The 27,605-nt window shown below is 50.9% G+C and overlaps 1 protein-coding gene across 5 annotated transcripts in view; it reads right to left on the bottom strand.

The window, feature by feature from the left end:
* Positions 1-27,226, bottom strand: part of ZHX2 (zinc fingers and homeoboxes 2) — a 173,437-nt gene extending 146,211 nt beyond the window's left edge. For all 5 annotated transcript variants that reach the window (XM_067711371.1, XM_067711372.1, XM_067711367.1 and 2 more), the window contains exon 1: positions 26,605-27,226. The gene's annotated coding sequence lies outside the window, so the exon portion shown is untranslated. The remainder of the gene's footprint in view (positions 1-26,604) is intronic.
* Positions 27,227-27,605: the final 379 nt, after the last annotated feature.

Below are 27,605 nucleotides of genomic sequence, written 5' to 3' on the forward strand. Positions count from 1 at the left end.
CGATTGGTCTTGAACCTGGCTAGGTAACAGGATTGTGTCATTTACTGACCCCTAAAACTCCAACACCAAACATTCCGGATTTTAGCAAGTGAAGCCTTACATTCCCTAGTTCCAGACTGTCTACAGTTCTTGCCATTCTCCTCTGACGTATTAATTTGTGGATGTCCCACTTTACATACAACACTGCAAACTGGGCACAGTTCTGCAATGAGCTTTGTGACCCAGGGGAGAGGGGCTGTTACCAGCTCGCCCATTCCAGACACCATTCTGCTATCAATGCTGTGGAGAGATATCTGTATATCCCTCCTCCCACCACTGGACTCTCCTAGACCTGCAGTCCTTGGACACTTTCCCACCCAGGATCTGTGATGCCTCAGGGCTCCACCCCCAGCTCCCATGGGATGTGATGCTGTTCTGTAAATTGCTAGATTAGGCTCCTTCTTCTTGTCCCCTGAGATCTTCTAGGATACTGTCTCTACCACCCGACAAGTTCACTATCGCTCCCAGATCCATGCTATCCCTGACCACAGCGAAATGACAGTGACCGCTGCCTGAATGCTTGCAAGCGCTCAGGAATGGGGCCCAGCGCCCTCCCTACCTCGTCCTGTTCAATCCTCAAAACAAGCCAACGAGGCAGTCGTTACTATCTCCCATTTTACAGATGAGGAAACTGAGGCTTTTCGAGGTGAAGGGTCTTTATGTGTCACTGTAGCTTGTAAGCAGTAGTGTGAATTCCAAAGCCTAGACTGGATGGCTTCTAGGGCTAGCATTTAGGTCTCCATTTAAGCCACAGAAAAACATGTGGACAGAATGGGGGTGAGCCAGAGACCCCAGGCCCACCCCCAGGAACCTAAGTCCAGACGATTTCACTCAGGTCCATCGGCATCCTTTGGGGTGGCCATTTAACCTGCAAACTTATCCAAAAGGATCTTCCAACACTTCTCCATCATGTTCCCAAGGAGCTCACGAGTGGTGTTCTCAACACCTTAATGACAACCAGGGATGCCTGATTTGTGGGGTTTTTCCTCGCCTACTGGCTGAAAAGCCATGAAAAAAACCTTAAGTTCATCTGGCCCCACCTGATCTGGGCGAACCCACGCTGGATTCCAATGAGCACCACTGTGCCCTCTCTAAGCCCTGGCAAAACAGCCTTGGAAACAGCCCAGGAACCAAGAGATTTAAGGCAGTTAAGATCATCACTAGCTGAGTCCAGGTACAAGGTTAGACCTGGAGTAAGGCATTGCTTACCCACCAGCAAGTCAACGGCAGGGAGGTGAGCATGGCATCGGACAAGGAAGCAAAACAATTCATTTGGCAAGAAGAGGTCTGTCTCAAGGCTCCCGGTTCCCCTTTCCCACTGTAATTCTGGAGCTCTGGGCTGCACTCGGCTGAAACAGCAACCCCTGCTGACTCCTTTCCTGAAGCGTCCAGGCAATAGTGACAGCAAGTCGTCAGGGTACACAGACATTAACAGCCTGCATTTATTAAGCTCTTACTATTTGCCAAGCATCGTGCACAGTGCTGATTTACATGATCCCTTAAAATGCTTTAAAAAAAAAATATATATATATATATATTTTTGCGGTACGTGGGCCTCTCTCTGTTGTGGCCTCTCCCGTTGCGGAGCACAGGCTCCGGACGCGCAGGCTCAGCAGCCATGGCTCACAGGCCCAGCTGCTCCGCGGCACGTGGGATCTTCCCGGACCGGGGCACGAACCCGCGTCCCCTGCATCAGCAGGCGGACTCTCAACCACTGCGCCACCAGGGAAGCCCAACTTTAAAAATATTTTTAGCAAGGAAATACATGCTTATGGTCAAGAAATCAAATACTACAGAGGTTTATAATGAAAACCACCAGCTTATAATACAAACTAGCCATCCCCCCCAAAAAAACACTCCCCAAAGGCAACTCTTTGTTTTCTAGTTCTTTTGGTGATGACTTCTCTAAGTATAGGATTTCTCTTAACCTTCAAAAAGATTGGATGATGTAGATAGAATTATTACCTCTCTTTACAGATGATGAAAGGGTGGCAGAGTGTAGCCTCAGGTCACACAGCTGGAAAGTGATGGAGTCAGGATTCAAACGCACATCTGTCTTACTCCAGGGCCTGCTCTTAAACTTTAGGCTCTGTGGCTGACAGATCTGCAGCCTAGTAAAGGATGTGGCTCAGGTCACTTAGGCCCAGGATGGCTCCTGAGGTCACCTGTTGCCTAAAATCACTCGCAGAGGCTATAACTAAATGACATCATGGGATTACACAGAGGTGAGCTTTCTCTTCTCCTGGGAGGTCTGTTTTCAATTCTTCTTTCTGGTCTCTTTGCGTTTCTCCTCCTGCAGCCACTTCAGGCATCTCTGTCCTTTCTGTTATGATACATCAGCCAACGTGACCTCAGAGGGCGAGTCTCTGGGACCCTTATATTCCTCTCTAGGAACTTCACATCTTCCTATCTCTCATCCTAGAAGACGGTACTTAGAGCGTTTCTCACCATCTCCACTGGGATGCTGCAAGAAAGACCAGTCCCTTCCAGATTCAGTTTTATGAAGAAATGGTTCTCCTTTGTTTTGTGCATTTGCAGTGCAAAATGGTGATAACATGGACAGTCCTTGTTGATAACTACTGGTTAGGAGCACCAACCCAGACTAGTCAGGTTTCAATCTTAGTAAGGGCACTCGCTCACTAGCTTTGGTAACCTGGCAAGTTATTCCCTTCTCTGTAACTGATTATTCAACTGTAAAACCAGAAGGCATGTGGTGAGAATTACGGATTATGAACGATAATGACGGGGCTAACAGATGAGAGCTTTGAACTCTGCTGATCAGAACCAGGGCTCCAGACATGTTATTGTTATTTATCAGTACTGTTTTCATTGTTGCCTAGCCCCTTGCAGTTTACCTAAGACGTCCATATATGTCGTATGTGGTCCTCATATCCAAGAGGAGTCAGGGCAGAAATGACCGTGTCTCTTAGGAGTATTTAAAGGTATAACTATTAGTCCCATTTTACAGATGAGCAAGTAAATGGAAAACAAGGTGAGTGACCTGCCCAAGGGGACAGGATGGTTCAGAGTCAGAAGCAGTCATGAAGACCCATTTGAACTCTCTTGCTAGCAAGGCTGGGTGCTTTGGACAAATCACTGTACCTCTCTAAGCCTCGTTTGAACAATAAGACGGCTGAAGTCAGGCCTCAGTTCCACCACTCTCTAACAGAGAGGCGATTAGCACTGCAGTTGAAAGAAGGTCTCCCGAGTCAGACTCTGGACTTGAATTAGGGGTCTTCCACTTACCACCTGATGACCTTGGGCAAATTACTTAGTCTCCCTGGGCCTCAGTTCCCTCATCTGCAAAATGGGGCTACTAACAGAACCCACCCTAGAAGATAGTTATGGGAACTGAATGAGTAAACTCGTGTAACATCTCAGGACAAGACCTGGCCCATGAAAGCACATAGTGAATGTCAGCTGTTATTCCTGAGCCTTAGGTGGCCATCCCGGCCTCCTGTACCCTGTCAGCCTTATGCCCTGTGTATCGGCACCACAACCTCCCTCCTGACCATGTGGAGCCCACTGCGCAGGGCCTCACCTGTGGTTTCCAGGTTGGGTGGTCTCAGGCAGAAGTGTGAAATTCTCAACTTAAATTCAAAGGCCACCACCAAGTGCTTAACGTTTCAACCTGAATGGAAAAACCTACTTTTCTATTTCTGCCTATAACACTGATGGTAGTGTTTTGCTTTCCTTCTCATATAGTCTGAAAATCCTGAAAAAATGTCAAAAAGAATTCACTGAGTCAAGCATGTGATAGTATTTAAACTCTTAGCAGTGAACTATTTCCTATATTACCAGAAGCATAAAGGGATGATATTTTCAATTACATGACTCAATAAATATGCTCTTCAGGGCCTGATTGATGTTGCTATCATTTGTAGTTAACAGGACAGTGGTTCGTTCATTCCACTGGAAAATATCTGAGCCCACCCTGGAGCCAGGCATGGCCCCATGCTTTGATGATCCAATGACAATAATAGTAGGAGCAGTAGCAACCGCACTCCTACTTACCAATCGCCTATTGTGCTGGATCGCCTCCCTTTGCTCTGCAGATCCACTCTCCACCCTTCTCCACTCTGCTCTGTGACTCCCATGGACTGTTTCAGTGGGGGTCCTCACCCTCTACACCCAGGTGAGTTCTACCACTGAGAGGGACCAGCGTGAGATCAGAGGGTCAAAGGAGAGTGAGGTCCCACCACCACTGTGGGACCCAGAAAAAAAAAAAAGAATCTGTGCCTCAGCTTTCCCATCTGCCAAATGGGTCAAATAGTAATACTTACCCCATAAATATGGCTTAAATGAATTAATGGGTTTAGAACAGTGCTGGCCATAGTCGGCACACAGTAAACGTTAGTTCTTACTCCTTATTATCTTATGGGACAGCTACTCTGCTCCAGCTACCCCTCTCTTGAGTTCCAGTGGCCTCTTGCCCCTTCAGTTATAGGGGAGACAAAGCCTTCAGCTGTTGCTAACCCGGGGCTTCCGCAGGTCTTGTTGGCTCTGTTTAACCCTGCCCACCCCACTGTCAGTAGTCCATTCATTAGCTCCCCTTACCTCCTCATTACCTGCTGGGACCCTAACTCAGACACCTGTACATACTGTGTTCTAGGTAGTTTTCATGAACTTTCTCTAATGCTTTGCAACGCCCCTGTGAAAGAAGCATTATTGTGCCCATTTCTAAAGATAGGAAAACTGAGGTTTAAAGTCCACCCAAGCCCCACAGTTAGGAAGTAGTTAAGCTGAATTTCAGCTTCAGGCATAGCGTTCATACCCAGGCCCGGCTTTAATGCCCAGTGAAAATGACACAGGCAATCCCGACATCCCCCAAGCTTACAGACAAGAGGTGAGGACAGTCTTGCAGAGATGACGACTCTGATAGGAATAAGAACAGTGAACCTGACAAAAAACCAAGGGCATCCGGGATTGGAGTGTTAGTCAGAGATGGCTTCCCAGAGGAGGTGATATTAACCTGGCTCATAAAGAGGGGGAGTTACTCTGGAGGGAGAGGTACTGGAAGGTGTAAAGGTCCAGAGGGAGGAGAGTCAGAGAGAAGGAGCTTCTTCAGGAGCTGCAAGTAGTTCAAAAGTCCTGGAGCAGAGAGCTCGAGGGGGAGGTAATGACGGGAGAGGGGTTTGGGCCCTGATGATGAAGAAGCATGGATGCTGAGCTGAGGGGCTGGGACTCAGACGTTTCAGTGCTGATGCTTGGACAGGAGGTGCTCTGCTCATCTGTCCACGATGGCCAGCTCGGTCAGGACAGAACGTCTTTCTATTTCAAACCTATCATGGAGCTCTGCATACAATTGGTGGCTCAGTGAATGAGACTGCAAAGTAACAGAGCGAACTCGAGCGGAGAGCTGTTCCTCTGACTCTGAGCAGACGCTGCCCATGCCCCGCCCACATCCCCCTGCCCTTCCCGCTCCAGTGCATGGTGGCCTGGCTTCCAACTGCCGACACCTGGGTTTTCTCGCTTGGGGGCTCTCCCTGGTTTCAGGCCCACTTTGCTTCCTGGGCGGCAGGCTGGAAGCACAGGAGAATCCGGCCCCTCAGGGAGCAGCCCACAGCCGCGGCTGATGGAAGCTGGTGAGAAAGTACCATACCTGTCTCAGCCAACAGGTGGCCGGAGGTCCCCGTGGGATTAAGTCCCAGCTGCCCACTGTGATAACTTCCTTGAAAATGCTCCATGTCTTGCTACCTTCTCATTCCCGTCTCACTTCCTGGCTCACCCACCAGTTTCCTTCACTTCTCAGATAAACGACGTGCGCCTGGATCTTTGTCTTGGGGTCTGCTTCTGGGGAACCCAGACTAAGACAGTCTGACTCTTGGTTTCACAGAATGAAAGAGCACAGAATAAAGGGTCTTCAGGGGTAAGCTTTCAGGGGCAGAAAACACAGACTCAATTGCTGGTTAACGGCAGAAGTGGGATTGATCTTACGTGCCGGTTGTGTGCACAAGCGAATCCAGGATCCTGTGTTCTAGCCTCAGCTCTGGATGCAGCATCGTATGCTGGAAAGAACGTGGGCTTTTGAGAGAGGCAGACCTCGGTTTGAGTCCAGGCTGGGCCACACATAGGCAGGTGACCCCTATTGGAAGTTATGTAGCACCTCAGTTTGCTCAGCTGGGAAATGGGGGCCACACCTACTGTCCATGGTTGTGATGATGTTCAAGTGTGAAAATGTAAGTAAAACACTTCATGGAGAGAAACTAGGTGCGCTTCTAGTGTCTTTTAAGGAACTGCTTATTCTATGCGCTAATTGCTGTCCACAGACCTCCAGTCCAGCAATGATCTCATGATACGGGCAACCCTGTGTCTTTGCATATTTGTGCCTCCCAGGGGACTGGAGGCGCCTAAAAGATGGGGGTCACAGTTTACTCAACTTTGCATCCCCTGCATTTAGCACCTCATGTGGCACAGAGCAAGCACTTCATGAATGTTTGTTGAATGAATGATAAAAATGAAAGAATCCCTACCAAAACCATCCACCGCTGACGATGGGTTTTCTGAGCATTTGTTCATTCGTGCAATCTCAGTTCTGAGTCCCCACTATGCACCAGACGCCCTTCTAACAACATAACTGTGGCCACGGAGCCATGTTCCTCCCTCAGGCGGCAGCTCACCCTCCGGTGGGGAGAGAGCAGTGATCCTCAAGCCAGGCTGCCCAGCAGACGAATCTGGGAAGCATTTTTTTTTTTTTTTTTTTGTGGTACGCGGGCCTCTCCCTGCTGTGGCCTCTCCCGCTGCGGAGCACAGGCTCCGGACGCGCAGGCTTAGCGGCCACAGCTCACGGGCCCAGCCACTCGGCGGCATGTGGGATCTTCCCGGACCGGGGCACGAACTCGTGTCCCGTGCATCGGCAGACGGACTCTCAACCACTGCGCCACCAGGGAAGCCCTGGGAAGCTTTTAAAATGAGCATGTCCCTAGACTCCAGAGATTCTAATTGAATTATTTGGGGGTAGGGCTGGGCAGTGGGATTTTTAAAAAACTTCTCAGGTGAATATACTGTGCTGCTGGGCTGTGCACCAGACGGATCAAGTGAAGAAAAAGTAAGATCCTTTCAGAGAGTGAAGAAGGCCGAGATGAAGATAAAACAGAGGATGTGACTTAGCCAGTGGCTCTCAGTAGAGGGGGAGGGAAGGATGGGACAATTCTGCCCCCATGGAGACATCTGGCAATATCTGGAGATGTTTTTGGAGGGAACTGGAGGGAAGGCGCTACCGGCATCTGGCGGGTCGAGGCCAGGGATGCTTCTGGGCACCCTGTGATGCACGGAACAGCCCTGCACAACAAAGACTCAGCCATCCCCAAGTGTCAACAGTGGTGAGATCGAGAAATCCTGGTCTGGAGGAACGGGGAGCAGGGACCACTCCAGGGAAGGCCTCCCCGTGGAGGTGACAGGAGGGCCGAGACCGAGCTCCAGCACAAGTCCCTGGAGGAAGTGACGCGGAGCGCTGAGTGTGAGGTGGGCCCAGAGCCACCGTTACAGCTTCACACAGAAAGACGCCAGATGGTTAAACCGCCAAGTCTCGCTCACGCCACCTACTAACCTAAGCACGCTCCCACCTCTGCTCCGGGTGCCATTTGGGGGTTGCTTGCTGGGCTGGGAGGGGGAAGGGAGAGGGAAATCCGGTGGCTTGTGCTTGGCTGCTTTCACTTTTAAGTGCCCACAGCCCTGAGTCCCCACCCCCTTCTTCCCAGGCTCAGAACCGGAAAGGGGGAAGGAGAGGGCGTTCATACGGGCTGACCACTCAGAGTCCCGCCACCACCTGCAGGCTCACTTCGTCCTCTTCTCCTAAAGCATCTCCCGCTGCCACCCCCTGGTCCCCAAAAGCTCTAACTGGAGGGGAAGGGAGATTGCTTTGGAGACATGCTGCCAGCCTCCTGCAGCCCTGGAAGAAGTGATTTCCCAAGAGAAACAAGGATCCCCAGAGCCGTAAATAAACATGGCATTCCAGAGGCCGAGGGCTGGGAGGGCAGCCCGGCCAGCTCTGCCCCCCTCACGCTCACCGAGACGGCCCATTAACTTTTCCAGCAGGCGACGGGCCCCGAGAACCCGCCAGACCCCGTCCACCCGCCACGAGCCGCCCCTTCTCTTTCCCTTTCTCGCTTCTTCCCTGTAAATCAGCCCCAGGCCCATTGCCTTGGGAGCTGCACACAGCAGTCTGCTTGCTCAACACCACGTGGGCTTTCCAAGGAAACGTCATACCAGTTCCGTGGGCAATTTCGCTGGAGAGACGAGTTCTTTTGTACAAGGCTTCCAGAAAGATCTGAGTCAACAGGCTCCTCTGAGGCAGCTGGGTGTCAGCAGGCCTCTGACAGGCAGCCCAATCTGCAGAAGTCCTGCCAGCCTGGAGCGGACAGAGCGAACCCATCCAACAGACCACTGGGAGGAAAAGTCACTCCAAGCCCGTGAGGCCACGTCCACTTTACAAGCGGGGACACTGAAGCCAGAGAGGGGGCGAAGGACGCCCTCCAAGTCAGCAGGCAGTGGGTGGATGAGCTGGGAGACCCCAGGCCTCCTGACCCCCGCCTGTGTATAGAATTTCTTTCAGGACACATACTTATTCCAGAAGAGTGGAAAAGTTCCACGTCGACTCATTCAAACGGAAAGACAGAGATTGCCCAGAACTGGCAGCCATCTTCCTCCAAACGCGCATCTGGGGTCAGGAGGGGTCAGGTGAGCACCTCTGCTTCCCTAGTCTACAGAGTTCTCATCTGAGCTGAAAACATTCCCCTGTGCTCCCAGAGTCCCCAGATAGAAGCCCCATGTCAAAATCCTGCTCATGAGGAAAGCGGTCAGACCCAACTTACGAAACTCCATCTCACAGGAAGGGGCATTATGGGAACTTTGCAGGAATACATTTAATTAAGTAATTATGTTACTAAAAATGATAATTTGCCCACTATGCCCTGAGAGTTTTATTCCAGATAGCCAGAATGAAGTAGCTAATTTGCAATAAATACACCCTCTCTGCAAACCCAGGAGCAGGAATTTTTCTGTGTGTTGTTATTTTCAACAAACACCACACAAACGTATAGTCTTTTCATTCGTTGAAAGCCTTGGTTTACAGAGTTGGAGGTTTACAGAACGGAACTTACAAAACAGACCATCAGACTTAACATATTTTTTTTTTTTTTTTTTTTGCAGTACGCGGGCCTCTCACTGACGTGGCCTCTCCCGTTGCGGAGCACAGGCTCCAGACGTGCAGGCCCAGCGGCCGTGGCTCACGGGCCCAGCCGCTCCGCGGCATGTGGGATCTTCTCCGACCGAGGCACGAACCCGCGTCCCCTGCATCGGCAGGCGGACTCTCAACCACTGCGCCACCAGGGAAGCCCTTAACGTATGCTTTCTGCGTTAAAGTTGGATACAAATACCTTTGCATTGGCAAACAAAAGACTCACAAATATTAAACTTTCCAGCTGTGCTGTTTTAGCTCTGTTTGTGTGTGCGCGTGCACCTGTCTACACATGATATAACTTCCAGTTGTAGGTTTTTGTTTTGTTTTTATAAGTCTTTCAGGCAAACCTCCCACATGGTTTTGAAAGGAGGAAACAAAACAAAACAAAACACGTTCTTTGTTCTTTAGCTCCTGGATTTTAATAGGATTTTCATTCCCCCTCCCCCTTGGGAAAAGACTCTGCTCTTAAGTGACCACTAGCTATTCTCATGACTAACACAAGCATTCACTGTTAACCTGCATTTAGGGTTACCGAGAGCATGTGGTGCAAAGATGTTTCATCCGTTGCCAGAACAAATGACCGAGTGCCAAATCTCCAGCAGCTTGCCTCCTGGATGAGGGTCACTGTGGGTCCATTGGTGCTGCCTGCCTCAGGAATTCCACAAATATTTACTGAGCACAAAGGGTGGCCACAACAGCCCGGGGGCTCACTGTGCTGTCTCCCTCCCACTGTTTTTGCAGAAGCCAAGGGTTGCAGGCCCAGCACCGGCTTCATCCATGGGCGTCTAGCAGAGCAGAAAAGCTGGAGGCCACCATGACCCTGGTAACCGGTACCATGTGAACCCAGGACAGGGGAAGAGGGCAGGATGGGATGGGGCTGGGATGAAAGGGACCTAATGGTGACTAGTGTCGTCTGTCGTCAAGGTCACCTGAACTGCAAGACAGACAGACTCTAGCTGTACCAGACCAGCTAGGAAAAACCAAAAGCATTTTCTTTTTCTCCGAAGTAAATTCAATTGCTGTTATTCGTGCAAAGCAAAGGCACAGGGTTGGTGGCATGCAGGTGGATGGGACTCTTCCAGAAGCTTGGAAAGAAGAAGCTGACTACACCTCAGGGTCCAGCGGGGTCACTGAGACTGAGAGTTTCTCATAATCAGAAAGACTGGGCACTGGCCTGCTCCCTCCTCGATGACCAGCACCACCACAACCAAGGCCTCTACTTCATGGAGATAATCAAGTCATACCAGTATATTCTGGGCACCAAACCAGCTACAATATGTGAAGTTCACCAAAATGATATTTAATAGACTTCTTTGGATTTATATCTCTTCCACCTGTACCCCCCATCCCCCAGTATGAAATGATTAGCTTGGTCAGAGAACTTGGCATGCAATTCTAATACTGCAAATCAAACAAGAAAATAGTGAAGCCCAAGCGAAAAGCACAGGGCTCTAGCCCGGTTCCCATTGCTAGTAACTTGACATCGTGTGTGTCCTTTACCTTCTGTGATGGAGGGAAGGCTGGCTGCAGCCTTCACCACCTCCCCATTCCCCCCCAAAACCTAGGAGTTGGGTGGGGAGAAGGACTTGTCAGCTCTCCTGCCCTGGGCGCTCTGCGGGGGTGGAAAGGCATACGGGCAAGGTGTTAAGAGCTTAGAGAGGTGAAACACTGTATCCTTTTTTTCTTTGGCTGCACCGCAGGTCATGCACGGTTTTAGTTCCCCGACCAGGGATAGAACCTGGGATACGACCTGTGCCTGCTACAGTGGAAGCGCGGTGCCCTAACCACTAGACCGCCAGGGAATTCCCAAAACACTGCATCCTTAACATTCCCGAACGTAAGTGTAGAGGAGAGAGGTGCACTTTCTGCACCATTGATGCAGTTTGTTGTCCTGGAGCCAGCTTAGATATTGAAACCTTTTATAGCAGCAGAGGGGCCTTGGGCCTTTCACGCCCCAGGGAGAGCCTGGGTTTCCTCTCCTATAAAACCTCAGAGGGTTGGACTAGGTGATCTTGGAGGTTGACAATAATATTGGTTGGCTGACTGTTCAAGACAGGAACTATGCAAAGGTGATAACCAACAAACGCTTGGCTGGTTAATTATGGGATACATTGGTTGAAGAGGGTCCTTATTTTCCGAGTAGAGCTCAGGGGCCACGTGCAATGTTTTCAGAGTTACGATTCAAACACAGGACCATTCCTGGGCAGGGTGCTGGGATCAAGGTTCTTAAGTTACTTTGCAAGGTCATTTAAAAAATGTAGAAAGTTCCATAGAGAAAGAAACATATCTAGACTGAAGCAGCATCTTGTTCACCACTGTAGCATTTAGCAGGGTGCCTGTAGTAGGAGGTGGAACACTTCTTGTATGAATCAACAAAGTGTCCAACACTCAGAACACTTCTGACACTCCCCCCACCCCCGGAACGTATAGGCATAGCTGAATCCACAAAAACCTTTCAACTACTTACCTTAATGGCACTAGTATTTAATCCCTGGCCTTTTCTGCATCCCCTACCTACTCCCAACCTCACAAATCAAGTGTTGGGTTTAGAATCAGCTAGACCTGCCAGGGAAGCCGAGCTCTGCCCCTTCCTAGCTGTGTTCCTTCACCTCGCTGAGCCTCAGTTTCCTCATGTATTACATGCAAATAATCAGGCCTCTCCCAGGAGGAAAGGAACGGTCAGGCCCTCCGAGGGCAGGTGGGTGGAATATATAAATGAATCCACTAGTGCTGAGACTCCACCTGGCACAGTGCACACTTGCTTGTGGTCAATACCAGCCATTAGAGTTACTCCTGTGCTCAGCATCGTTCGTGCTTGGCAGTGATTAGGGCCTCATAAAATTTTAATTTCCTTTACGGATGCTCGAGGCAGGACCAAACTGGAATGGTACTCTACAAAATGTAAGAAAGGTGAATATGCTGCAAAAAATTAACTTGCACATTTGATGGTCTTTCGGATCCTCAGGACCACTTCCCCACATACCACTGGGCAGGACGACTGGACACTGTCCTTAGAGCAAAAAGTGACGCTGGACTAAGTGGCGGGAAGTTTTGTTCAGACCTGGGCTGTGCCACTGGTCCTCTTCACTCCCTGAGACTCAGCGAGGCCGAGAAGCAGCACAGTCCGTCAGTCCAGGATGTGGCTGGATACAGAGACATGTCCTACTCGACAGACATCCATGTGCTCCACCACGTTTTTCCAGGCTCCTTGCCGTTAGGCTGGGTCATGTGAGCAGAAGTGACATGTTTAAAGAGTGTGTATGTGACCCTTTGATTTTGTTTTCCTCTTTAGCAGCCTGAAAGCCGATTCTTTGAAATGACGTGGCTAAAAAGTTTAGCCTGGGGACTTCCCTGGTGGAGCAGTGGATAAGACTCTGCGATCCCAGTGCAGGGGGCCCGGGTTCTATCCCTGGTCGGGGAACTAGATCCCGTATGCATGCCACAACTAAGAGTTCACATGCCACAACTAAGGAGCCCGCAAGACACAACTAAGACCCGGTGCAACCAAATAAATAAATAAATATTAAAAAAAAATTTAGCCTGCCTGGATCCTTAAGTCATAGCTACCTTGAAGAGCTCTTGTCCTTCAGTGAATTTCATGAAAGTAAGAAATAATCCTTGCTTGGTTAAGCCACTAGGATATCAGGGTTTACTTGTCACTGCATCATAGCTTAGCCTAAGCTGACTACTCATACATCTTATTCAGTGCCTGTTCCAGAGGGTTTATGCATGTTTGTCACAGAATAGCCAGTTATTCTCTATTCCACACACACACACACACACACACACACACACGCACACACACACACACACACGATTGTAATCTCATAGTCAATTGGCCATCTCTCTTGTGACAAGTTTTTTTTTTCTTTCCGCCCCAGAGGAAAAGTATTTGGCGCCAAAACTGTAAGAGGACAAGTATCTTGAGAATAAGAAGCTGTATTAGTGCCAGGAAGCACCTTCTAAGGGAAAGAGAAAAGATGCCTTTGTTACTCATTCTAGCCATGCAACCTTTTACATCAAAATAGTAAACTCTGTATCCCACTCACTAAAGCACTTAACACAGAGTTTTAATAACCTTTAACTTACATGCCAGCTCTGCAATGTGGCAAGTACTTGGGCTCTGATGTCACTTGGGCCTGCCTTTAAATCCAGTTAATTTCATAAAGCCTCAATTTCCTCATATGTAGAATGGGTATAAAAATTTCTACCAACTGGGGTTGTTCGGGGAATGAAATAAAATAAGACAAGGTAGAGAATACAGTATGCTTGGTTCAATGGTTGGCATGCATCAGGCACTCAATCAACGTGTGTCCTTCTTTCCTACCACCTTTAGAGTTTGGTCTCAAGTTCAGACCTGGCCCAAAAAAAAAAAAAAATTTACCATTGGAATTGGTAGAAAGATTCTGCAATGCCACCTGTGATATTGCTCTGGGTGCCACACAGGAAGGTGGACCCAGTGTTCCCGGAAAGAAACAGAGGCTACAGCCAAGTCAGAGGGAGGAAGTAGACCCAGGATGCACACAGAGGCCAGATGTCCAGACGAGGTAGTGGGGCTGAGCCAGGGAGGCAGGCAGATCAGCAGAATCTGGCCCAGAGGCTCCAACCCTGGGACAAAGGCAGCCTGGGACGGAAGCCTCCTTGCTGGCTTCCTGTGACGAAATGGTCCAGTGACTGTCCTTCCAGGCACTGGCAAGGACCAGCCACCAGGGGCAGCAGCGGGCAGCAGCTCCTATTTAACTACCTCGTGCTGACCCAGAACACAGGCTCCCAAACAGGCTCTGGAGAAAGAATCATTTACTCATTTGTAGAACCATCCAGTCACTCGAGAGAGACGCTCATTTTGAACCTACTCAGTGGGCCAGCCCTGGGAGGGTGCTGGGAACACGAAGACAAAGAGGACAGTCTCCCTTGGAGCGCAGGGGTGGTCCACAGCTTTTCACAGAGACAGATGTGCAAACAGATCAAAATCCGTGTGCTAAGATTTCTAAGTGGTTATTTCCATGGCATACTAGCCTCTCGGAGGGGAGAGCAGTATCTCTCTAGCAGGAATGAGTAGATTTTGCTAAGTCTGGAGGATGAGTCTTCCGGGGAGAAGGACCTACGTGTGGAAAAGGAAAGAAAAGGGAGAGAGGATGGCACATGTGGGGTTTAGGGGTCAGCCTTGAATGGCTGAAGTGTGGGACACGTGGCAGAGCAGAGGAAGAGGTTATGGCAAAATACGTCTGGTAGGTAGAGGTCGGCTCTCAAAGAGCGGCCATGCCAGGCTCAGGAATCTGGACTTGATTCTGTGGGTTAGAAGTTACTAAGCAGCAGTCCTTGGAATGGACAGGAAAGCTCACTTAAAATTTTTTGATCTTGGGTGCTTTAGACTGGACATATGCTTCTCCTTTGACCCACTCCCTACCACTCCCTAATGTCCTACACTTGACCCCTTTACTTGTTTCTGCTACATGCAAGGCCCCTAAAAGCATTTGGGTTTATGACTCCTGGGCATGATCAGATTTCGTATTTTAGAACCACACGTCAGTGGCGTGGAGGCAGGGAGAGAATAGTGACAGATGCCACGACATATATTCCTTCTGATAACTTCCTCCATCCCCCTCTTATTGAAAAAAACAGATGCAAAAAAATCAACTCTGGAAGAGTTCCTGTTCACTTCTGGGTAGTGAGGCCCGTCATGATTCCCTCTTCCTATTTCAACACACACAGATTCTCTTTTATTCGATTCTGTTTATCAATTAAACAATGATTTATTGAGCCACCACTCAGCCAGAGCTAGGGGTTCAGGTGGCAGGGGCTGAGGTGGGGTGTGTGTGGGTTAAAGTGTAAAGCCCTCATGTCCCGCAAGTCTGAGGTCTTGTCATGGTGTCAGAACACACCTGAGGCCACCGGTGAGGCACACGGTGACCCTGCAGCACGGACTGCCCGTGCTCAGTGTGCCAGCAGGTGTGTGGCAGGCACAGTGTGTGCGCAGGGCTGGGGAGGGCACCAGCCGGGAGGTCTGAATGCCTTCGGTCCTGTGGTTCTGCCAGCAAGCCGCCTTCCCCTGAGGCAAGACCACTGAGCTTCAGTTATTAAGAGAGGTGGGTCCGCTTTAAGCCACGTACAGAATCTACGTGGCCTCTGACCAAGCCGAGGATCATTTCTATCATTTTTGTAACTGAAACGCCTTCTGTACCCAGACATCTTGAAATTGATTCCCCAAATCTCCTCCCAGGATCAATCAGTGCCCCCCTCTCCAACCCTGAAAGACCAGCAGGCTGAGGTGTCTACAACCCAGGCCACCAACAGAGCCCCTTCACCCAGCTGGGGAAAACCAGGGGACTGTCAACTCAGCACAAAGGACCCAAGGCCATTCCTTCCCTGGCTCACCTTGACCCCCACCAGTATTATCCACTAGGTCTTTTCTCAGTCTGGGAGCACAGGAATTGCACTCTGGCTTTGGAGGTAACAGAGCCAGACCTGGAGTGTCTACAGCCCGACCGGGGACACCCGTGAGTTGAAGGAGAGCTAGTGTTGGGCTCTGTGGACGGACCCACCATTCCCAGGACAGGCTCAGCAGGTCTGAGGAGGGCGCAGATGGCCAGTTTCCTTCATCTCTGGCCACTGCTTGGTCACTGGGTGACGGCTCTTCTGTGGGGTGGGGATGAGGCTCCCAGTCACAGATCCAAAGCATCAGGACATCCCTCAAACTCCCGTGACTCAGAGGCAGCCTCATGACACACAGGTCCGAGGCTAGTGCCAGTCAGCACTTCTGAGGCACTGCCTGGGTGTCGGGCGCTGTGCTAGGTTCCTCACAGGTATTCGGGCTCCCTGAAATCTGCACAGCAGCCCTGTGCACAGGGATTCTGCCTCTGCAGGTCCAGCTAGGCTCGCTGTGTGTGGCTGCAAATGCACACATTCTCCAGCCAGACTGAGGGCCCCTCCGGGGAAGGGGTGGTGGCTTGATTTTCTGTCCCCACCCTCGCTCCCATCCCCCCAACACGGAGCACAGTGCCCTCACACAAGGAGCAGGGTGGCTGCAGGGCCAGGGCAAGGGTGAGGTAAGGGGCAAACTAGGCACCCAGGATGTGAAATTTAAGGAGGCGCTGTTACTCTCTCTCAGGTGCCAAGCCTGCACTTGCTGACCTTGAGAGCAAACACTGTCTTAGGTTTCACACACTGGGTGCCTCACTTGCTAACCGGTCCTGGACCCGGGTAGGGAGCTGGTCAAACTGGTGTGTGTGTGTGTGAAGCCTGCTCCTCTGCTCTCTAACCCTGTGACTGACCTTCCTCGTTCAGTGCCTCAGTTTCCTCACCCGGAAAATGGACCTTATGACAATGCCAAGGGTTGGCGAAGATATGGAGGAATCAGAATCCCCATACGCTGCTGGTGGGAATGTAAAGTGGAAACAGCCAGGAGAACAGTTTGGAAGTGTCTCAAAAAGTTAAACACAAAACCCAGCAATTCCACTCCTAGAAATCTCCCTAAGAGATGAAAACACACGTCCACACAGAGACTGCACACGAATGTTCACAGCAGCATTACTACAATGGCTAAGACGTAGAAACAACCCAATTGCCCATCAGCAGGTCAATGGATAAACAAAACAGCCCATGACACCACTGTGGTATGATATGAATTGTGTCCTGTCCAAATTCTTTTGTTGAAGCCCTAACCCCAGAATGTGACTGTATCTGGAGTCAAGGCCTTTAAGGAGGTGATTAAGCGAAAACGAAGCTGTTAGGGTGGACCCTAGTCCAATCCGACTGGTATCCTTACAAGAAGAGGAAACTGAACACAAGAAGAGACACCAGGGAGGCACGTACACAGAGAAAAGACCATGTGAGGACACAGTAAGAAGGTGGCCTTCTCCAAGCCAAGGAGAGAGACCTCAACAGCAATCAAACCTGCAGACATGTTGAATCTGGACTTCCAGCCTCCAGAACTGTGAGACGTCTGTTCTTTAAGCCACCCAGTCTGCGGTATGTGGCTACGGCAGCCCCAGCACACTAATACGTGTGGTCTAGCCATACGATGGAATATTACTAGCCACGAAACAATGAAGTACTGATGCATGCTATAACATGGATGAACATCAAAAACATGCCAAGTGGAAGAAGCACATGAAAGACCCCATGTTATACAATTCCTTCCACAGGAAACGTCAGTAAAGGCGAATATATAAAGACAGAGAGTCTAATCCGTTGTTGCCGAGGGCTGTGGGAGAGAGGGTGGGAGATGGGGATGGAGAGTGACTGTCAACGGGCACAGGACCTCTTTCTGGGGTGATGGAAATGTTCTGAAATTAGACTGTGGTGATGAATGCATACCTCTGTAAATATACAGAAAGTTAACTGTACACTTTAAATGGGTGCATTTGAAGGTATGTAAGTTGCTTCTCAAGCTATTTTTTTAAATTGTGACTAATGCTAATATCTATGCTACAGAGATGCACAGGGCCTGGCACTTGGGACTTCTTATTATACTCAAATAAGTATCTGTTGCTCAACTGAAAGTTGCCTAAAGTGCCTCATAGTTCCTTTAGTTTTATGGAGACCTTTGGGAAACTAAACTGGGCTGCCACCTGTGATTCTGTGTCCCTAAGTGACCTGTCCCGGCCCACACAGGACTCCCCAGTCAGCGACTTCTAGCTGGGGCATGCCTGCCTGATGTGGCTAAAACTGATCCGGTCTGGGATTGCACAGACCTGTGCTGGAGTTCCGGCTCTGCCCTTCCCACTATGTGCTTAGCAGGATTGCCACACAAATGACCTGGGCTATGGTGTTAAGGGTGTGTGGGGCCTACACACAGTTGACATTCAATACCTTGGGAAAACCCCCCACGCATAAGAAGGCCCTTTGTCAGGCCCTGAATGCACACCCATCCTTGTGTCATCCTCAGTGCCGGCTGGTGACTCCGCCCTCTGCGCTAATCAGTGGGGGAGGGGCCCCAGCCCTCTCGCTGGAGCTGCAGGTGCAGAGGGTAGGAGAAGCTGCATGTGCCCCTGCCTTAGGAGCATCAGGTGTGGTGTAGGATTGCCTGACTTGCAGAGACCTTGGACAAAGGGCTTCCCCACTCTGTGCTTCTTCATCTGTGAAATTGGGATAACAGAGTCCTCATAGCTCCTAGAAGCGCTGTGAGCTAACCCACAAAAGGCACTCAGCTTTGCGCCTGTGATGTCAGAAAGCTAAGCGCCAAATGACCGTGAACTTCCTGAGAGCAGGGACGTTCTTTTCTTCCTCTGGTAGGTGCTCAGTGAGTGTGTGCTGATTGGACAGAAAAACAGAAGGGGGGAGGGAAGGTACTGTGATGGGGCTGGCTGGTCAGGGGAGTCCGAAGGAGACAGAGGGCCTTGAGTTAGATTGTACAGAAGAGGGAAAGCCATACACTGCCATACGATCCTGTAACCTGAGGCCAATTCCCTTATTGCTCTGAGCCTCAGTTCCCCTAAGCCTGATGAGGCGATCCCTCAACTTTCTTCCTGCTAGAACACTCCTTGAGCCTATTAATGCACCATTAATAATCAATTAATAATTATTATAATTAATAATAATTGATAATAATGCTATTATTCTCATCCCCCCATCGTCCCCCTCCGGGGATGCCAGAGGACATTAGACTTTCTACCTGGAGACCCATAAATCCCATTTCTAAAAGTGCCGGAGTCAGGCCATGTCCCATTTCAGTGTCGACTCCTGCCCTCTGTCTTCGGAGGGTCTACCATTAACCCACCAGTGATCCAGACCGTTTCTACTCTTCGGCTCCGTGGGCCCAGGAACCTTTGCTCTTGGAAACAATGTGAAGTCTTCCAGCTCTCCTGAGCTGTGTGGCTCTGGTAGAAATTCACTGCCTGCTCAGAATCAATTAAATTCCAGGCCGTTCTACAGGATAACGCGATCTTGGCACTCCGTTAGGGCAGGTTAGGTGAGGCTCTGTTCCTCTCCGCTCCTGCCTGGAGCCACCAGCATCCCTTCCCCTCGATTTCTTGGCCGGGGGGTGGTGGGGCAGTCTCTTCTTCCAGCTTCCAGCTGTGAGTCCATATCTCCCCTCCTCCAGCCCCTGTCATTCTGGCCTTTCCTTACCCCCTCTGGGCCACCACCCACCCTAAACACCTTGGCCGTGACATCCAGCTCTGACCAGGCTGGGTACAAGTACCTTAAAGGTGCTGTTTCCAAAAAGACAAGAGTGCAATGCAAAGCAAAATAGTTTCGAAAAGTCCTCCTGCACAGGCCAGGGAGGTTCTGTGGGGGCTCCGGGTACACACAGGGGCTAAGGGAGCCTGAGATGGCTTTTCCGTTCGAGCAGTTCGGCCCAGTCTCATATTTTGAAAACAGCGGGAAAAGTAATGCCAGCTGAAAGGAGTTTTCTGTGTGCTATTTAACTAAATGGCCCTGCAGCTGGAGAGAAGCACGGGCAGACGTGTAACGATTCAAGGGCTCCCAGTTAACAATGATCCTCTTTTATTGTATAAAGACAGCGACGCAGCCATTCTCCTCCCTCCCAATGCCTGCTCTCTCTACCTGCTTCCCCCACTGGCTGGCATGGCTGTTCAGCGTCCGGAAAGTAGCACCCAGCTTCTCCTCCCACCGTCTCCAACTCTGCAGCTTTCAGCCCACTGGGATTCCTTTTCTCGCTGGAGCCAGGGAGGAGAGGGCGGAGAGGGTGCCGTGCTCCCTAGAGAATGTTCTGGTAGAGACACTGATAGAGGCTGTCTTGGGGGTGGGGGGTGGGGGCTAAGGATAACAGGCACAGATCTGTTTTGACTAAAGGCACGAACACACGCACGCAAGCCTGTGTGCACTCACCCCTACACTCCTTTAGCAGAAAAGCTGTCAGACTGTCCAGAAGCTCATTCTAAAAGTGTCCCTTCTCCCGCCATTATTCTTCCAGGCTGGGGTGGAGCTGGCCTCCAGAACACTTCAGAAAGACCTGGCGATGACCAAGGGCGTCGGCTTTAGAATCAGACTGATGTGAGTTCGAATCTTGGCGACCTTCTCTCTGTGACCTTGAGCAAGCATCTGGGCGCTCTGAGCTGTGGCCTCCTGTCTTTAACAAGGGGCCCCGCCACGGCTCTCAATGTGTTCCTCAGGGTCACACTGAAGGACGCAGTGGAGAGCGAGCATTCAGCAGGGCGCCTGGCACAAGGTAGGTGCCCAGTTGTTGGAAGTTGTTGCTGCCCCGAGGATGGCGGCACTGTGTTTGTGGTGTGTCTGGGTGTGCAGGGAGATCTGTATTCATTCCACCTCATCAGCCAGAGTGGACAAGGCTGGGGTCTGTGGCAGGGCGGAGATGGCGGTCGGGGGGGGACACAAATGTCAGCCCTGCTGAGGAGTGTTTTCCTTGAGGCTTTCTGCGACACTGATTTAAAGCGTCACGTTGGCCCAGCCCATGCGTGCGCGCATGCGGCCTCCTCCGTGTAGATTCTGGTCCTTCCTTGGTTTTCTGCAGATGTTTTGGAGCCCAGAAGCTGCAGCTGCAGGCATCCAACCAGCCCAGAAGATCTCATTCATCTTTTTCTCTCTACCCTTCCTGACAGCAGGCTCCTTCTTTCTCCCACAGAGTCTGTTCTGGGCCCCCGACAGGGAGGATTCCCTCCCAGAGAAAGAGCTAATTCAGTTCGGCCACCCTCCAATGCCCCAGAGACACAGGAATCCACTCCCTGCCTGGGGCTTGACGGCAAATGGTTCGCAGGATTGGGCTGGTTTCCCCCTGCCTGGTGAACCCAGAGTGGCTTTAAACCCAGGACAGTAAACCCAGCACACGCTTCCCATTTTTCCATCCCAAGCAAGCCTGTGCACCCCTAAAATATACTCTGAACCTCTTAGAACCGAAGTCAGTGAATGCCTGGGTCACACTCCTTAAGATCGATCCCCCATGAATCAAGAGCACAAGCGTTTCATTCACTGCAGGTTTTATGTGGTAAATACTGTTGCAGTGAAACATTGTGTAATACGATTTAATCTCTACTAAGTGTTTCTAGCACTAGGGGACCGGAGCTGGGCAGAAAGAGGAAGAAAGTATGCAGAACTGTGGCCCTTAACACGTGAATTGTTCACCAGGGGGTAAGGAGAGGTGTCAGCAAGAAAACCGACTCTGGTCTTTTTTTTGACTCCATTTTAAAGTTTGGGTGGAACGTGATGGACCGTTGCCAAGACTGTTTATCTCCTTGGGGGCTTGTTACATGTGCATATGTGTGACACACACACACACACACACACACACACCATTGCCAATCAATCCCTCTTAAGTGCATGACTTCAAGCATAGGAAGAGGAAACAGATTGGGGGTGGATGCTCTTAAAATCCCAACCTGTTCGATGTAGGGTAGGGGCGAGGAATCCAGAGGACTTTCTTTTTTTCAACTACAAATGAAACTACCTTGTCAATGCCAAAAACAATGCCCACTTTATTGTCTACCACAGGGTTATGTGAGCAGCTAAGCATCCTTTCAGAACTGCGCTGTCTGGATTTGACCATGACACAGCACATTACAGTACCTGAAGACTGCACCAGGGTCCCCCTGTGATATTCAGGAAGAGATTTCCATGTCAGTAGTTGCTCAGACTTGCCACAAATGAGCATATATGTGTATGGAGGAGGGGGGGTAGGGAGGAGAATTGCAATGAGATGGGGACAGTTGGGGTCTCGAAATCTACGATAAGAATCCATGCATGTTAATTACCTCAAGGAGAGAAGAAAGTCACATCCTAGAGGTGGCGGCAGTGATTATGATGGCAGAGGAGATGATGGTGATAACAGGTAACGTTCACTGCGAATAATCCGCGTGTTAGGCGCTGTGCTAAGCTCTTTTATAAATCTCTTCTTAAGCTTCACAACAACCCAGAAGGCAGCTGCTGGAAGAATCTCCATTTTAGAGATGAGGAAACTGAGGTTTAAAGAGGTATGTAATAGCCCCAAATCATAAAGCTATTACTTGAGCAGAGAATCAGGGGTGTTGGTCCTTGCTGGAGGAATCCAGCGTGGGGAACCTGACCGGAGGCCCTCTGATAGCATCCCCTCCTTTAAAAGCAAAACTGAAGGGTCACGACCAAAATTATTCTGCTGATGAGTGGTGGAGTTGCAGGTGGGGCCTGGGGAGTCCGAGGGTCAGGAAAAAAGCAAGCGTCACGTCTGGGGAGTAAACTGGTACCCTTCCCAGTGTATCCAGTTCCACTCACTGAGTTACTGCACAAGGAGAGCTAGTTACTTCCTGGTGACAGCCGACTGACATCAGGTTAATTTTGGATTCCTATTGGCAGGACCTAAAAGAAAATCTCTCTCACTTTCTTAGTGTGCTGTCTTCTTTTTGCCCCAAGGCAGAACTGGTCCCCTGGTCTGAAACTTTCCAGAACTCATTTTAGTTCAAATAAGAACCAAGCTGATTCATCTCCGTAAGGCACACGGCTGTCAGTCTTACCTTCCAAACATCTGACGCTCCCTCCTCAGAAGCCTGCCATGGCTCCCCAGTACCTACAGATTAACAGCCAACCTCCTCTACGTCCATCCCCAAGTGTGGCGGCATCTCTTTGCACAACCTTCCCTGCATCCCCCTCTCCATCTCCCCAGAATACACACAGCTCTCAGGACGCGGTTTTAACTTCATCAGGAGTAACCTCCTCTTCTCATCTGAGGCCACTAACGCCTTATCTGCCAACTCAACAACCGTTTCTCCATTCACCCCTTCTGCCTTACATGCTGAACCCCAGTTTGCTCGTGGCAGTGATGTGCCTAACTAAAAACACGGCATTGCCCCTTCCCGGTAGGGTTGGGTGGCCATGTGGCACAGTTCTGGTTGAGCTAAGGGCAGAAGTTCCTGAGAGGGGTGTCCCTCTCCAAATGTAACAGTAAAGCCACACTAGGTAAATGCTCTTCGTGCCTCACTCATCCTACTTCCCCTTTCCTAGTGTGCAGGTGTGAGGCCTGGAGATGCAGTGGCCACCTTCCTACCACGAGGTGACAGACCTGGGGCCAAAGGCCTATACTCTACGGGTGGCAGAGTAGAAAGACAGAGCCTGGGTCCCCAGTGGTACAGCTGAGGCATGGTCCCACCCACTTTCTTGTTGTCTGACACAAATAAGCCCCCATCTGGTTAAGTCACCGGTGGGCAGGATTTCTGTTGCTAACAGGTGAGTTCAATGATACCCAACACACCGCCAGACATTGTTCTTCCTCAGTCATGGGTCAGTTCTGATGCTACCCCCTCTGGGAAATCCTCCATGGGTCCCTCAGAACACAAGAACTGCACACTTCATTGTACTTCCACACTAGTTACTTTTCTCATTTCTAGTACCTATTTAATCCTGCTTTATTTGGCCTGCTGGCTGCTCAAATTCCTAGCGGGTAAGGGGTCTTGGTCTCACTGACGTCTCCATAGTGTCTGGAGCAGTGCTTTGCATCGAGGTTAGATAGATGTTCTATCTCAGCAGCACCTCTAGAACGTCTGGAGCGGTGCATTGTCTGCAAACGTGGAGTGTGCGTGTTCTGGGGTCTGGCATCTGCTCGCTAGCTGTTTGGTCTTGGGCAAGTTAGAGGACCTCTCCGTGCCCGTTTCCTCATCTATAAAAAGGAGAGGATGACAGTACTTTACCCCGCAGGGTTGTCACGAAGACAAAATAGTTTAATCCTAAGCACTTAGAATGGTCTCTGGCATATAAAATTGCTTCATGACTCTAGGCTTTTATTAGTGTGATGAATATTACAGTTGCGGAATGAAAAAATAAATCAACACACAGCTGCTAAATGAATGAATTAAGAGATGAAAACTAAGAAAATTCCTGAGTTCGGACCACTGGGCCATGGTCACTGTTCCCTCTTTTCTGCCTTCGCTTTTCATTCTAACTACAACTTCCCATATCTGGGGAGCTGCTATACTGGAGTGTTGTAAGGCTTGGCTTCAAACATGGGATTTGATTTTTGCCATGCGGCTTTGGGTCAGTTTGTTTCACCTCTCTGAGCTTAAGTTTCTTCCCCACTAAGCTTGGGATAATAATAGTATTTATCTCATAGGGTTACGGTGAGAATTAAATGATAAAGCATGTAAAATATACAGCATTATGCCCGGCATACTGAAACAGTGTCAGCCATTGTCATCAAACACCGTCATTATTGTTTTTGTCAAATGCATGGCATCCCACTGAATCAATGGTCCTGGTGTGGATGGGACGCTTGGGGTGGGGTCACCTTTTGGCATGTCAAGGTACACTGCATTTACATTGGGAGAATACTTTTCTTGAGTGCCAACGAACATTTGTGGCATTTTGATTTTTTCCCTTTAAACGGGGATTAGCTAATATATCCGATTTACCCCAGAACGTTGGCCTCCAAATTTTCCCCTTAAAAGCTGTTAACTTCAAGTGGATCCTTAGTTGACACCAAACCTGGCCGCAAGGTACGCGTGCACATGAGAACAATCGCAAAGCAGAGTGTTTAAACGGCAATGATATTCCCACAGATCGCGGATCCAGTCATTGTCGGTGATGCATTTCAATCTTACTTGTAGATTTCCCGCCTTTGGCCTTAAAAGAAGATGTGTATACAGCTTGATATAACTTTCCCTTTAAACTGAAACCGTTATGTTAGCCCCATTCAAGCACTTGGCGGCTCCATTAATCTATTTTTACCATTAAACGTGCCATTTTACAAGATATTTATTCCACTTGGTTGTCATCCAAATGCTTTTTGACATCACTGCCCCGGGACTCAAGTTCTTTAACTGCCCTCATAAATAGAAAATCCCCTTTTGACGGAAATCTTGAAGAGCTCTCTGAACCTCACTCTCTCACTTCAACAGGCATTAATTTCTGCTCTACATAAAGGAGAGAGTGTGTGAGTGTGTGTGTGTGTGTATGTGTGTGTTTTAAGAGGGTAACTGTGGGAGGTCTGAGCGACCCAAGGGATGAAGGGGAGGGATGCCCGCTCCCCAAATCCTGCCCAGCTGGGCCTGCCTCAGACTTGGGGAGCTGCTAACTTAGAGGCAGAAGGCGATCATCAGGGAGCAGATAGGACAGAACTCTAGGGCCCGAAGAGACTTGGAGATCCCTGGGGCCCAAGCTGGGCAGCGACACTTTCAAAGGGGAGGGGTCCAGGGAAAGTCATTATTTCCTCACCTTCCTCCTCCCTCACCTCCCAGACAAACAAAAGGCCATCGCGGCAATAGCTGAAGGCAGAGACCCCACTGGCTTTGAAGCCGATCCATCAGGTGGAAGCCTGAGCAAATCACAACTTGGCTTCCCCGGCAAGTTTTCTCCGCAGCCTAACACACCACCCTCCTCCTCCCGGTCGTGCGCCGCCGCCTCCCGAGCTCCGCACAGCGACGAGGCCGAGGGGACGGTGCTGTGATGCTCACTGGTTTCCAACTTTCCGCTCCTTTTCCAGCCTCCTGCAAAGCGGCTGGGAAAGGGGCAAGTTTGCAAAGGCGAAGATACCAAGTCCTGGGGACGCCACAAAGGAGCCGCAACACCAACAAAGATGAACCTCTCGTGGGGCAGACGAAAAGCGCCAGCTGCCGTTCCGGGGGGCGATCGTGGGCTTGGGCGGGCTGCGGGCGCGGGCCCGCGGGCGGCGGGCAGCCGGGCCCGGGGGTCCCCAGCGTCCCCCGCCGCCCCTCCCCACGCGGGTTTCCCGGCACCTGAGCGGGGCGTGGGGACAGCGACGCACTCCGGCCCGGCCCCCGGCAGGTAGCTCGGGCGGCCGCCCGCCCGCGCCGCGCGCCTGCTGCCTGCAGCCACCAGGAGCGCGGAGAGGAGAGGCAGCCTCAACCCACGGCGTCATGCTTCCTGCCACCACATTACGGCGAATCGTCACCGGGAGAGGGGAGAAGAGGGGAGAGCGGGGGAGGGAGGGGAGCACACACACGCAGCCCCCCGCCTGCCAAACCCCGCGGAGCCGGGGCCACGTCCCGGTGGAGTCCCCGCGGGACCGGCCCCGTTCGCACAAAGCGCCGCAGTTTGGCCAAGAAGGGAGGGAGCCGGCCACGAAATAAATAAATAAAAACAGAGTCGGGTCTACGTAACGCCCTGTCGAAAGCGGACGCCATATTTTTTTGTGGCTTATGTCGACATAGGGAAACGTAGACATGTTTTTCCTCCTCCTCCTCCTTCTCGGTCTGCCTCCCATTGATCCAAACTTGTAATCAAAACTCTTTAAAAAAAATCTCCCCCACCTCTGGATCCTCTGATCTCCTCCTACCCGCAAAAAGAGCCTGCACCCTCCCTCCCGCCCCCCCCCCTTCCAATCGCAAACCCGGCCAAGTCCCATTAACAACACATTTTCGGGAGCCGCGGCGGCGGCTGCGGCAGCGGTGGGAAAGTTGGGCTGGAGTGGCCGGTGCCCGGCGTGCGGGGCTTGGGGCCGGCGGCGCCGGGCGGGGGGTGCTCCGCGCCGGGGCGAAGTTTCTTACCTGCGCCGGGGCTGGGAACGCGGAGACCCGGGCTGGGAACGCGGAGACGCTGCACGGGCGTTCCAAAATGGAACTCTGCTGGCTCCCCCCACCTACTCCCCACTCCCCACCGGGCGCCCGGCTCGGGCTCCGTGGGAAAGAGGGGGAAAGCCAGGCTGCCAGACAGACAGACAGAAGAAGCCCCCGTTCGGAGAACAGTGGCCAAAATTTTTAGAAAGAAAGAAAAAAAAAAAAAAAAAGAAGGAAAAAAAAAGGGGAAAAAAATGTCTCGATCAGTGGGGAATCTACGCCAAAACCCACATGATCTGTAACGTCAGCATGCGTATTTGCATACGATACCACCACCCGAGCTGCCACCCGGGCTCGGGTTCCGCAGAAAGTTACAAAGTGAAATTCAGCCCCCTCCGGAGACGCCGGCGAAATGTCATTTTCAGGCGGGAGCCGGGGGGGAAGCTAGCCCTAAAGACGCTGGTTACTAGCCAAGGTTGGGGGGAGGGCAGTAAATTAACTTAAAAGTCTGAGCCCAGTAACGGACTCGGTGGAATTTCTGCGAGGGGCGGAGGGGGAGGCGCGAGCGAGATCATTGAATATTAAGCAGGACCCGGCGCGGCGGCCGCGGCCGAACCCTCCCGCTGCAATACCCATTTTCTTTATGAAAAGTTCAAGGTGTCACTGATGAGCTCAACAAACTGTTGATCTTGACCACGTGGAGTGGCGGACGGAGGGACCGCGGGGCTCGGCTGCTCGCCCTGAACCGGCGGCACCCGGGATCCCGCGTTCCTGCCGCAGCCCAAGGGGCAGCGCGAGGGTGGGGCTGCCGCGCGCCCCCGGCTCTGCCTGCTTTCTCCCGCCTTCGGACTCAAAGAAATAATAATAACTTAAAAAAAAATTTTTTTTTAAGTGAGACACATTTAACTCCTGGAATAGTAATGAGAGGGCTTGGGGTAGGGAGGGTAAGAAAGAGCCCCTCACTTATATAACGAGTCGAAATTAGATGACTT

This window comes from Pseudorca crassidens, chromosome 17 (assembly GCF_039906515.1).
Source record: "Pseudorca crassidens isolate mPseCra1 chromosome 17, mPseCra1.hap1, whole genome shotgun sequence".
NCBI classification, from domain to species: domain Eukaryota; kingdom Metazoa; phylum Chordata; class Mammalia; order Artiodactyla; family Delphinidae; genus Pseudorca; species Pseudorca crassidens.